Consider the following 13,648-nt stretch of genomic DNA (forward strand, 5'->3'; position numbering starts at 1 on the left):
GATTCCAGGACCCTGGGATCATAACCTGAGCTGAAGGCAGAGGCTTTAACCCACTGAGCCACCCAGGCGCCCCTATAAGTCATATCTTAAGAGAAGTTTCCTCAATCTGGAAACAAACATTAAAGGACATTAAAGCAAACATTAAAGAACCAGCAGTGTTTCAAACAAAAATCACAAAACTATTACCATCTTTTCAGTTCACGTAGTCCCACGTTACCAATTCTTGTTTAGTTTGAATGCAGTTTTAGTTCCAGAAATTTTTACCTATTTCAGTTTTAATCTTTAAAGATATTGAATACCTGTATTTGCCCTAAAGTCCTTTTAATGAATCTCCTTGAAGATGAAACTCACTTTGCAAGAGAATAAGAACAATTATAAAGACAAAAACTCAGAAATGGGCATGGTTAATGATCGGAGAGTTCATTATGATGCAATTGACAAAGAGACTCAGTTACTTTTGTGTCCCATAACACTTTCAATAATCAAAATGTTAAGTAATGAGTTTATCTTTAAATATTAAAGCTTTATAAATTGTAGATCATCTCTAGAATAGTTAGAATATTTACCCAAATGTAACTGAAGGTTTCTCATTTGTTTAACAGTGCTGTCAGAGTAATTTAACATACAAATAAAAGGCCTAATGAGTAAAAGAGACTTTGTTCATGATTTAAATCTTGGGGAAGTTTGTTAAAACTTTAGAAAGTTTTAAAGCTCGTGCATAAATAGGATTAGGGATCATCAGAGACTTAATAAAGGAAAACATAGAAACTGGTTTTCTGGGCAGGAAAAGAAAAAAATAGCTTTTTACATTTTCTTATCAAAAGCATGATGAAGTTCTAGAATATACATGAGGTTTGGTGGGGTGAGGTCCGGAGCTGATGACCAAAAAAAAATTATTGCAACATCTTTGGTGCAAAATGGTGGTTTATTAAAGCATGGGGACAGGACCCGTGGGCAGGAAGAGGAGTTACCCCAGGTTGTGAGGGATGGCAGGTTATGTACCTTGCGGTTGGGGGAAGGTGATGGAAAGAGGGATTTCAAAGGAGTTTTCATATGCTAAAGAGGGCTTACAAGGTGCGGGGATACTGGAGGTCTTGTGGCTTGATCAATGTTGTCTTTTCCCTTTTGACAATCCTTTAGTATCATGGTAGTTCGGAGATTCCTAAAGAATGTCACATTTGGGGGTGCCTGGGTGGCTCAGTGGGTTAAAGCCTCTTCCTTTGGCTCGGTCATGGTCCCAGGGTTGTGGGATCGAGCCCCGCATCAGGTTCTCTGCTCAGCGGGGAGCCTGCTTCCTCCTCTCTCTCTCTGCCTGCCTCTCTGCCTGCTTGTGATCTTTGCCTGTCAAATAAACAAATAAAATCTTTAAAAAAAAAAAATGTCACATTTGTCCCACCCAGGAGTGGTGGGGGTGAGGGGGAGATTGCGAGGTGTCAGCCTTTTGCTTTGTCCTCAGCCAGCCTTCTGCTCCCTCATCAAGCAAACCAATAGTTCAAGAAAACTCCCTCTTTTTTTTTTTTTTAAGATTTTATTTATTTGACAGAGGGAGATCACAAGTAGGCAGAGGGGCAGGCAGAGAGAGAAAGGGGGAAGCAGGCTCCCTGCTGAGCAGAGAGCCCAATGCAGGGCTGGATCCCAGGACCCTGGCATCATGACCTAAGCCGAAGGCAGAAGGCTTAACCCACTGAACCACCCAAGCACCCCAGAAAACTCTCTTTTGAGTAGAGAGAGAATTCCAATCTTATATACCACTGTACTTTCATTTTTTTTATTTTTAAAGATTTTATTTATTTATTTGACAGAGAGATAGTAAGAGAGGGAACACAAGCAGGAGGAGTGGGAGAAGGAGAAGCAGGCTTCCTACTGAGCAGGGAGCCCCATATGAGGCTCCATCCCAGGACCCTGGGATCATGACCTGAGCCAAAGGAAGACACGTAATGAGTGAGCCACCCAGGCACCCCTACCACTGTACTTCTAAAATCTCTTTATTTTAATTTTAGTTCATCCTGACCACACCTAAAATTCCTTTCCAAAGACTTTCCTTCACAAACCTTGTACAACTTTCTTTTGCATTCAGATTTAGTCCCAAGCCATTTTTCTCCAAACAAACATCTTATTTAGGACAAAATTACCTTCTTTTACACTCAACAAAAATGTGTTCCCATTCCTTACATCTTTCCTACATACTCCTACTTTTCTACTGTAGGGTCCCCCCAAAATGGGTCCGTGATTAAAGGAGTGAGACTGATACAAAGTGAAGGCCAAGCAAAGCTTTATTTTGTGCCAAGCATCAGGAATCAGACTGACCGTCAAACAGACCAATCGGGCCGCTCCTACAGAGAGGACGACCCCTCCCTGCTTTCCAGACTAACTTTTATAGAGCAAAGGCAATGTGGTTGGGCTTGGTCACACACAGGTGGCCAACGAGATTATAACACACACACACAGAAAACTCCACAGTGATGCTAGGCCACCAATTGAATTACAATTTACCCTAGTAGACATTCGATTTAGCCTATCACACCTTGGTTAGGATTGGCGCCAAAAGGCTCCCAAAGGGCGGAGCCCATACTCCTTGGTAGCTGTCTCCTAGCTACTGATTGAATACCTCCACCTGGCCTGAACCACCCTTGTATTTGGACTTTGTTACCTGGGACTGGTTTCCTGGACTTGCTTTTAAATAAGTTCCCCTGGTGGGGGCAAGGTCAATTTAAGCTTTACAGCAAAATGGCAGTTCAACCGGGATGGGGCTGCTCTGGCTGAATAGGCCCTTACACTACATATAGAGTTGCTGAATTTTGCACTCTTAGAAATCTTGGTCTCTGGTGAAGACTAAGTAGTAACCAACTGTGAATTGTCACACCAGAGTTCTTTAGATGGCAAATTTATGAACTGGTTAGGCACAAAGCATGTTTACCAGCCGACTTAAATATCCTTAGTTTCTTTGCAATAAGTAGTCAAAAGCACAAACCTACGTCTAGTAATCAATGATTTAGCACCTTATCCTATTTGAAAAGACTTAGATGTCCTATAAATTTAATCCCAAAGACTCTGAAGCTATTTTAACAATTTCCTATGAAAACTTTGATGGGACAATTAACCACCATGGTAGTCGTCTTTTTACAAATTGCAACAGAAATAACACAGCTTATTTTGTTAGGTCCCCCAATAACGAGTACGTGATTAAAGGAGCAGGACGCTACAAAGCGAAGGTCAAGCAAAGCTTTATTTCGCACCAAGCATCAAGAATCAAACCGAACGTTTGGGGCCATGCCTCTTACAGAGAGGGCAACCCCTCTCTGTTTCACAGACTAGCTTTTAAGGGCAAAGGCCATGCGGTTGGGCCTGGCCACGCACAGGTGGCCAATGAAATTGTAACACACAGAGAAAGGTGCACAGTTATGTTAGGTCACACATAAGTGACCAATTGAATTACAATTTACCCTAGTATATATTTGAATTAGCCTATCACCTTGGTCAGAATTGGAGCCCAAAAGGCTCCCAAAGGGTGGGGCCCATACTCCTTGGTAACTAGGGAGACAGTATGCACCCCCCCACCCCCCCACTGATTGGATGTCTCCACCTGGCCTGACCCACCCTTGTATTTGGGCTTTGTTACCGGGGGCTGGTTTCCCAGACTTGTTTTTAAGTAAGTCCCCTGGGGGAAGGGGAGCAGGGACAGTTTAAGGGTTAAACAACAAGGTTATTGTTTAACCTGGATGGAAGTGCTCTGGCTAAAATAGGTCCTTACAATTTTTTTTTTTAAAGATTTTATTTATTTATTTGACAGAGAGAGATCACAAGTAGATGGAGAGGCAGGCAGAGACAGAGAGAGAGAGAACGGGGGAAGCAGGCTCCCTGCTGAGCAGAGAGCCCGATGTGGAACTCGATCCCAGGACCCCGAGACCATGACCTGAGCCGAAGGCAGTGGCTTTAACCCACTGAGCCACCCAGGCACCCCAGGTCCTTACAATTTGACCTTTAGCAAACCTTGGCAAAATAAAAGTTTTACATTTAGTGCTGATAATTTTTTTAAAAGATTTTATTTACTTATTTGATAGACAGAGATCACAAGTAGGCAGAGAGGCAGGCAGAGAGAGAGAGGAGGAAGCAGACTCTCACTGAGCAGAGAGCCCGATGTGTGGCTCGATACGGGGCTCGATCCCAGGACCCTGAGATCATAACCTGTGCTGAAAGCAGGGGCTTAACCCTCTGAGCCACCCAGGCACCCCCGGTGCTGGTAACTTTAAAGACCCACTCTATCTTAATTAAACCAACAAAGTTAACTTAGCTTGAAGACCAAGTGATGTTCCACCTGGGTCCCCTTTTAATAGTCAGTAAATTTGTTCCCCAGCATCAATTTTTACCTGAGACACTAATAAGGAAATCTGAAGTCAGCAATGTAGGCAGGCCCCCACCGTACCCAAGGTGCAGAAGCAGGAGAGTGTGGGGCAGACAGAAGGGCAAAGTGCTGCCAGAAGACAGAGAAAAAGGACTCCCGGTTCCAAAGCTCATCCATTTGGACAGCTGAGCAAATGCCATGTTTTCCTAACAACAAGTGGGATTAGGTAGTCCATGTCAGGCCAGAGAAGACAGGGAATTTCCTGGAAACAAAGGGAGTTTTGCAGCTGCATGAGAATATTCCTTAAAGTTCCCTTCCTGAGGTAGGCTAACCCCAGTTGGCTCCACTTATAGCCATTAACCTGGGAAATGAGTGAGGGAGAAGTCCCCACAACTCTTAGGAGGAATGGTGAGAGAGACTGAGAGTAAGCGTCCCCTTCGCTAGGGATGACTAGTGTTTCTTTTAGCAACCTAGGTTTATTTGGAGGAGGTCTTTTAGCCAATTATCCAATATGTTAGGAGAGAGTTTGCCATTCTGGTTACCACCAAACACATTCTGCAAGAGGGCCTTAGGTCTGGGTCCTGATTTAGAGCCCTGAAAGCCAGGATGGATCTAGAGTACTTCTGTCTATTTGCCCTGTTTCTTGCAGAAGAGACCTGATAGACCCAACTGTGGCCATGCGGTGTGTGTCACAGGAGCTCAGTCCTCTCCTAAATTTACAATCCAAATTGTTTCCAGTGGGTTAAAAGTTATCCCAAAGGAGAGTCCGTGGGAACTGAAGAAGAGACTATGCTTTGCTGTAAAGGTCATGCCTTATTTTACCTTGAAGAACCAGCTGTGTCCATTTACAATTGCACCCAAAACTGTAAGATACCTAGGAATAAATCTAACCAAAGAGGCAAAGAATCTGTATTCAAAAAACTATATATATTCATGAAAGAAATTGAGAAAGACACACACACAAAAAGGAAAAATGTTCCGTGCTTATGGATTGGAAGAACAAATATTATGTCTATGCTATCCAGTGCAGTCTACGCATCGAAAGAAATCCCTATCAAAGTACCACCAACTTTTTTCACAGAAATGGAACAAGTAGTCCTGAAACTTGTATGGAACCAGCAAAGACCCTGAATAGCCAGAGGAATGTTGACAAAGAAAAGCAAAGCTGATGACATCACAATTTGGACCTCAAGCTCTATTACAAAGCTGTCATCATCAAGACAATATGGTTCTGGCACAAAAACAGACACATAGATCAATGGAATAGAACAGAGAACTCAGGAATGGATCCTCAACCCTATGGTCAACTAATCTTTGACAAAGCAGGAAAGAATATTCATCCAATGGAAAAAAGACCGTCTCTTCAACAAATGCTGTTGGGAAAATTGGACAGCCACATGCAGAAGAATGAAACTGGACCACTTCCTTATACCATACACAAAAATAGACTCAAAATAGATGAAAAATTTAAATGTGAGACAGGAATCCATCAAAATCCATGAAAAAAACACAGGCAGCAACCTCTTCAACCTCAGCTGCAGCAGCTTCTTCCTAGACCCATCACCAAAGGCAAGGAAAACAAAGGCAAAAATGAACTATTGGGACCTCATCAATCTCAAAAGCTTTTGCACAGCAAATGAAACAGTTGACAAAACCAAAAGATGACTAAGAGAATGGGAGAAGATATTTGCAAATGACTTATCAGATAAGGGACTTAGTATCCAAAATCTATGAAGAACTTATTAAATTCAGTATGCAAAGAACAGATAGTCCAATTAAGAAATGGGCAGAGGACATGAACAGGCATTTCTGCAAAGAAGACATCCAGATGGCCAAAAGACACACAAAGAAGTGCTCCACATCACTCGGCATCAGGGAAATACAAGTCAAAACCACAAAGAGTTACCACCTCATATCAGTCAGAATGGCTAAAATGAACAAGTCAGGCTAAAATGTTGGTGAGGATGTGGAGAAAGTGGAACTCTGTTAACTATTGGTGGGAATGCAAGCTGGTGCGGCCACTCTGGAAAACAGCGTGGATGTTCCTCTAAAAGTTGAAAACAGAGCTACCCTATGACCCAGCAATGGCACTACTGGGTATTTACCCCAAAGATACAAATGTAGTGATCCGAAGGGGCACATGCACCCCAATGTCTATAGCAGCAATATCCACAAGAGCCAAACTATGGAAATCACCCAGACATCATAAAGACAATGTTCTGTGTGTACACACACACACACACACACACACAGGAATATGACACAGCCATCAAAAAATGAAATCTTGCCATTTGTAATGACATGGATGGAACTAGAGGGTATTATACTAAGTGAAATAAGTCAATCAGAGAAAGACAATTATCATATGATCTCACTGATCTGTGGAATTTGAGAAACAAGGCAGAGGATCATAGAGGAAGAGAGGAAAAAAATGAAACAAGATGAAACCAGAGAGGGAGACAAACCATAAGAGACTCTGAATCTCAAGGAACAAACTGAGGGCTGCTGGAGCAGAGGGGGTGGCTGGGTGATGGACACTGGGGAGGCTATGTGTTGTGGTGAGTGCTGTGTATTGTGTAAGACTGCTGAATCATAGACCCATATCCATGAAACAAATAATACATTATACGTTAATTGAAAAAAAAAAAAAAACCTTATGTGTTTAACCCATGGAAAACACTAGAAAAGTTTTACAAGGGACAATTACCCAATTTTGCAGTACTCAGTCTAGAGGAGTCCCCACAGAGAATTGTTTGTTTTCTACCTTATGATCCAGTAGGAGTTACCCTGTACCTGTTAAAGAGAGGTCATATGAAGGCATCCCTGCATATCAGCTCTTCCCTGGGAACCAAGGCTTCCCATGGTTTCCTACTCAAGGTGAACGAGTGGCCTAACATCTTGGGCTAAGGAGGGATCAGGCCAACGGGAGTAGCCACCCTTACTCATCCATCAACTGATGCTCCTTTTCTCCTCTGGGTTTCCTCCTCTCAAATCTGGCCCAATCATAAAGACTTAGCAAGGTTAACAGTTTAATCTTTGATTCCATTGTGTTCCCTCCCCTTACCCCTGCATGCTTTTTTCTGTCCATATACCCGAGGTCCCATTTGCAAGCATTGCCTTGTTGAGGGGTACAGACCCCGAGATTTAACATCATCATCATTTCATATTTCAGTTGTTGGAACAAGAAAGCCTCAATTATATGACCCATTAAAGTCCCAGTCACTAGTGCAACCATTTGAGGAACTGGACGAGGGTCTGTAATTCCCTCCTTAATGCCCAAAGTATTCCAAGGGAAGTAAATGCCCAGGAAATACTGGGTTCCCTCCAATTTATCATGTAAAGCGATAACTCTAATCCTGCTTGCCAAAAACTTGGATTTTGATTCCTGGTCATGATTAAAACTAAACTATACCTAACAGTAAAACCTATTTCTTACCAGGCAGCAAAAATGAGGAAAAGCTTCTCTTCCTGATCTAAGTTCTCATGAAAGGCATATTTAAATGTAAAAACATTGTATCTCCATAGGCAACTGCTTTTCCTGAAATGAATCCCTGATTAAAAGGGCATAGTGGTGGGGCGCCTGGGTGGCTCAGTGGGTTAAAGCCACTTTGGCTCAGGTCATGATCCCAGGGTCCTGGGATCAAGCCCCGAATTGGGCTCTCTGCTCAGTGGGGAGCCTGTTTCCCTTTCTCTCTCTCTGCCTGCCTCTCTGCCTTTATTAAAAAAAAAAAAAGGCATGGTGACCATCAGAGACTACAAGGGCCCTACTATAGGCAAAGTCCCTGAGGTGGGAGAAAGCCATTTCAGAAAAGCCAGTGAACAGAAAGCAGAACTGGGTAGGACAGCACACCCTTCTTTTGAGGAAGGGGGATTGACCAGATCTTTGTGCAATAGCTTTTCACCTGAGACTTAAGTCCTGTGGCAGCGCTTTTCACCTTTAACTGGCTGACAGGTGTCCAGTTTTGTCGTTTGTCAGAAGAGGTCACCTATGAAAGAAAAGAAAAGAAAACAGTCTGCTTTTACTCACCCTTTGGTGGAAGTGATCTTGGCTTTCCACACCAAAATGAAGCCGGAGAGCTGGGTTCTTGTCTCGCAGAGGTGAAGAATAAATCTTGTGGACAATGGAAAGTGAGTAAAGCGATAGATGTTTATTAAGTGAAGATACAGAAAAAGCTCTCAAGAGTGAGCAGCGTTGCCCTCTTCGGCATTTTTTAATCCATGAAATTACACTGTGACAGATAATTCATTATTTGAAAATTCTGCCTGTTAGGAGTAGAGCCACCCTACAAAAGAAGATTGACAGCTTGGTAAATTTCTGACCTAATAGTTTTTTGTTTGTGTGTTCATTTCTTTTAGATAACCTTAAGAGACACTAAAAAATTCTTGGATTTTGGGAGTTGCTCGGGTGTCTCAGTTGGTTAAGCATCTGACTTCGCCTCAGCTCATGCTCTCGGGGTACTGGGATTAAGCCCTGTGTCAGGCTCTCTGCTCAGAGGGGAGTCTGCTTGTCCCTCTCCCTCTCTCAAATGAATAAACAAAATTTATTTTTGTAATTTTTAAATTTAATTTTTAAATTTTTAATTAACATATAATGTATTATTAGCCCCAGGGGTACAGGTCTGTAAATCGCCAGGTTTACACACTTCACAACACTCACCATAGCATATACCCTCCCCAATGTCCATAACCCAACCACTCTCTCCCTACCTATCTTCCCCCGGCAACCTCAGTCTGTTTTGTGAGATTAAGTGTCTCTTACGGTTTGTCTCCCTCCTGATTCCATCTTGTTTCATTTTTTCCTTCCCTATCCCCCAAACCACCCATATTGCCTCTCAAATTCTTCATATCAGGGAGATCATATGGTAATTGTCTTTCTCTGATTGACTTATTTCGCTCAGCATAATACCCTCTAGTTCTGTCCACATCATTGCAAATGGCAAGCTTTCATTTCTTTTGATGGCTGCATATATTCTTTTGTATATATATACACACCACATCTTCTTTATCCATTCATCTGTTGATGGACATCTAGGTTCTTTCCATAGTTTGGATATTGTGGACATGTTGCTATAAACAATTGGGTGCACCTGCCCCTTCGGATCACTTTGTATCTTTAGGGTAATCACCGTAGTGCCATTGCTGGGTTGTAGGGTAGCTCTATTTTCAAATTTTTAAAGAACCTCCATGCTGTTTCCCAGAGTGGTTGCACCAGCTTGCATTCCCACCAACAGTGTAAGAGGGTTCCCCTTTCTCTCCATCCTCGCCAGCATCTATTATTTCCTGACTTGTTAATTTTAGCCATTCTGACTGGTGTGAGGTGGTATCTCATTGTGGTTTTGATTTGTATTTCCCTGATGCCGAGTGATGTGGAACACTTCTTTGTGTGTCTTTAGGCCATCTGGATGTCTTCTTTGCAGAAATGCCTGTTCATGTCCTCTGCCCATTTCTTGATTGGACTATTTGTTCTTTGTGTATTGAATTTGATAAGTTCTTTATAGATTTTGGATACTAAGCCCTTTATCTAATATGTCATTTGCAAATATCTTCTCCCATTTTGTCGGTTGTCTTTTGGTCTTCTCAACTGTTTCCTTTGCTGTGCAGAAGCTTTTGGTCCTGATGAAGTCCCAATAGTTCATTTTTGCCCTTGCTTCCCTTGCCTTTGACGATGCTTCTGGGAAGTAGTTGCTGCAGCTGAGGTTAAAGAGGTTGCTGCCTATGTCCTCCTCAAGGATTCTGATGGATTCCTTTCTCATATGGGGGTCCTTCATCCATTTCGAGTCTATTTTTGTGTGTGGTGTAAGGAAGTGCTCCAGTTTCATTCTTCTGCATGTGGCTGTCCAATTTTCCCAACAGCATTTGTTGAAGAGACGGTCTTTTTTCCATTGGATGACTATTCTTTCCTGCTTTGTCAAAGATTAGTTGGCCATAGGGTTGAGATCCATTCCTGAGTTCTCTGTTCTATTCCATTGATCTATGTGTCTGTTTTTGTGCCAGAACCATATTGTCTTGATGATGACAGCTTTGTAATAGAGCTTGAAGTCTGGAATTGTGATGCCACCAACTTTGGCTTTCTTTTCCAACATTCCTCTGGCTATTCAAGGTCTTTTCTGTTTCCACATAAATTTTAGGATTATTTGTTCCCTTTCCTTGAAAATAAATTGGTGGTATTTTGATAGGGTTTGTTTTAAATGTGTACATTGCTTTAGGTAACATAGACATTTTCACAGTATTTGTTCTTCCAATCCATGAGCATGGAACATTTTTCCTTTTTTTGTGTGTGTCTTCCTCAATTTCTTTCATGAATATTCTATAGTTTTCTGAATACAGATTCTTTGCCTCTTTGGTTAGGTTTATTTCTTGGTGTCTTATGGTTTTGGACACAATTGTAAATGGGATTGACTCCTTAATTTCTCTTTCTTCTGTCTTCTTGGTGTATAGAAATGAAACTGATTTCTGTGCATTGATTTTCTATCCTGACATTTTACTGAATTCCTGTATGAGTTCTAGCAGATTTGGAGTGGAATCTTTTGGGTTTTCCACATAAAATATCATATCATCTGCAAAGAGTGATAATTTAACTTCTTCTTTGCCCATTTGGATGCCTTTGATTTGTTGTTGTTGTTGTTGTTGTCTGATTGCTGAGGCTGGGACTTCTAGTACTATGTTGAATAGCACTGGTGATAATGGACATCCCTACCATGTTCCTGACCTTAGCGGAAAAGTTCTCAGTTTTTCTCCATTGAGAATGATATTTGCTGTGGGTTTTTCCTAGATGGCTTTGTTGATATTGAGTTATGCACCCCCTATCCCTACACTTTGAAGAGTTTTGATCAAAAAAGGATGCTGTGCTTTGTCAAATGCTTTTTCAGCATCTATTTAGAGTATCATATGATTCTTATTCTTTCTTTTATTAATGTATTGTATCACATTGATTTGCAGATGTTGAACCAAACTTGCAGCCCAAGAATAAATCCCACTTGGTTGTGGTGAATAATCCTTTTAATGTACTGTTGGATCTCTTTGGTAGTATTTTGGTGAGAATTTTCCCATCTGTGTTCATCAAGGATGTTGGTCTGTAATTCTCTTTTTTGATGGGATCTTTGTCTGGTTTGGGGATCAAGGTAATGCTGGCCTCATAAAATGAGTTTGGAAGTCTTCCTTCAATGAATAAATAAAATCTTTAACAATGAAAAAATTCTTGGGACTTTGGTAAAATGACTTCTACTGTCTGGAATCCCAATTCTGTTGGATTGAGATTTATAAACAACTTGTAAAGGCCTAATATCAAAAATCACTTAATCTTCATGCTTCAGAAGAAAATAGTTTAAGGGAAAATACATATTTGAGAATAAAAGTCAATAGCTGCTATTGTATTAAAAAGTAAAAGTCACAACAATTACTGTGTAAAACAACGACCTAAAGAAATATTTTTTCTTTGGAGCTAGTGACCCAGAGAAAGCAATTTTACACAAATAAAAGCATAGAAGTGTGAATATTGAGGAATGTTGGCAATCAGCAGATCTTGCCCTGAAAATAAGATGTATGAACGGGAGTAGTTGAAAATAAAATTGGAAAGGCAGTTGGAGATAAGGGGCTTGCATGATAAACCCTTAGATGTCACTGACCACTTACTTTCAGGTTTTGAGTAGAAGAGGTAATATAGAAGTGGTGAAGGACCAAGTTCTCCACCTAGTTCTGCCATTTAGTAGTTATGCTTTTTCAAGAGATTCATTTTCAAGAGATGTAGTTTCTTTAAGCTTTTGTTTTCTTATCTCCAGAATAGGGTTAGTGATAGTACCTACTACAAAGGGTTATTGTGAAGATTAAATAAGATGATGTATGATGAGCCTGATGCCCAGCACATAGCAACTATTCAATAAATATTAGTGACTACTTGGTTAGAACTATGCTTCAGGAATACTGATCTGGCAGCTGTGTGCATAGATGGTATAAGCATGTTTTTCCTTTTTAAAATAGAAAGACCAGGGTCTTCCCAGGTCTGTGCCAAGAACATTTCAGAAGCTGGAATCTTGAGGTGGAATTTACTGTCTCTAAAGTTGAATTAACAAGAGTTAGAGGGTGCTCTGACCAAAGATCAGAGAAGAAGGAGTCTTCTTCTTAATTGCATTACTGTTTTCTGCATTTCTATGTTCCGGTGTCCTGTACTATTTTTGAGCACCAAAAGGCAGATGTCCTTGTTGGTGCAGTACCATTATTTTGAACACTGGTCAGCAGCTTCATTTACTCTTTTTAGCTCTCTTCAAACCCTCCTTCCTTCTCCTGCCCCCCCATCACTGTCACCACAAGCCCCCCATTCTCTCTTTACCACCCAGTTCCAGCAATTCCTCACCTCTTCCAAACTCCCTCATCCTCCACCACACTCTCACAGCAAAAGTTCTGAGCAAGGACTAGGGAGGAGGAGATTGTGAAGTAGGAAGTCTCCCCACAGGGGATGGGAAAGTCAGACCCAGTTTGGGTCATCTCTCTTGGGCTACTGGAGGAGAAATCATTTTCAATCAGAGACTGTAGTCCTGAAAATTCCTTGAGGAGCTAAACTGGGCAAGAAAGCCTTGAAGCTCTTTCAGACCAGCTACATCAGAGATGATGGATGTGTGTGGCAGGGAGTAGGGGAGCAGTAAAGTTGCAAGAAAGCCACATTGCCAGGAGTGACCAAAAGGACATTTTTCAATGTGTACAATTTTTGTTTTAAAATGTGTTAAATAGGGGCGCCTGGGTGGCTCAGTGGGTTAAAGCCTCTGCCTTCAGCTCAGGTCATGATCCCAGGGTCCTGGGATTGAGCCCATCAGGCTCTCTGCCCAGCAGGGAGCCTGCTTCCTCCTCTCTCTCTGTCTGCCTCTCTGCCTACTTGTGACTTCTGTCTATCAAATATATAAATAAAATCTTAATAAAATAAAATAAAGTGTGTTAAATAATGCTTAGTTTTATTAGTTTTTTTTTAAACTTTATGAATTGTGAACATGTAAAAAGTAAAATCCAGTATTTTGGTTTTGCAGGAAATTAAAAGAGAAACATTATTAATGCAATTTTGCCCTAGTATCATAATTACTCACTGAGAGTGGAACCAAAGAAGAATGAGAGACCACTGAGGACACTTATAAAGATAAGGAATGCTAGGGGCGCCTGGGTGGCTCAGTGGATTAAAGCCTCTGCCTTCTCTCGGGTCATGATCCCAGGGTCCTGGGATCCAGACCGGCATCAGGCACTCTGCTCAGCAGGGAGCCTGCTTCCTCCTCTCTGTCTGCCTGCTTCTCTGCCTACTTGTTATCTCTGTCAAATAAATAAATA

This window comes from Mustela nivalis (genome assembly GCF_964662115.1).
Source record: "Mustela nivalis genome assembly, chromosome: 10".
NCBI classification, from domain to species: Eukaryota; Metazoa; Chordata; class Mammalia; order Carnivora; family Mustelidae; genus Mustela; species Mustela nivalis.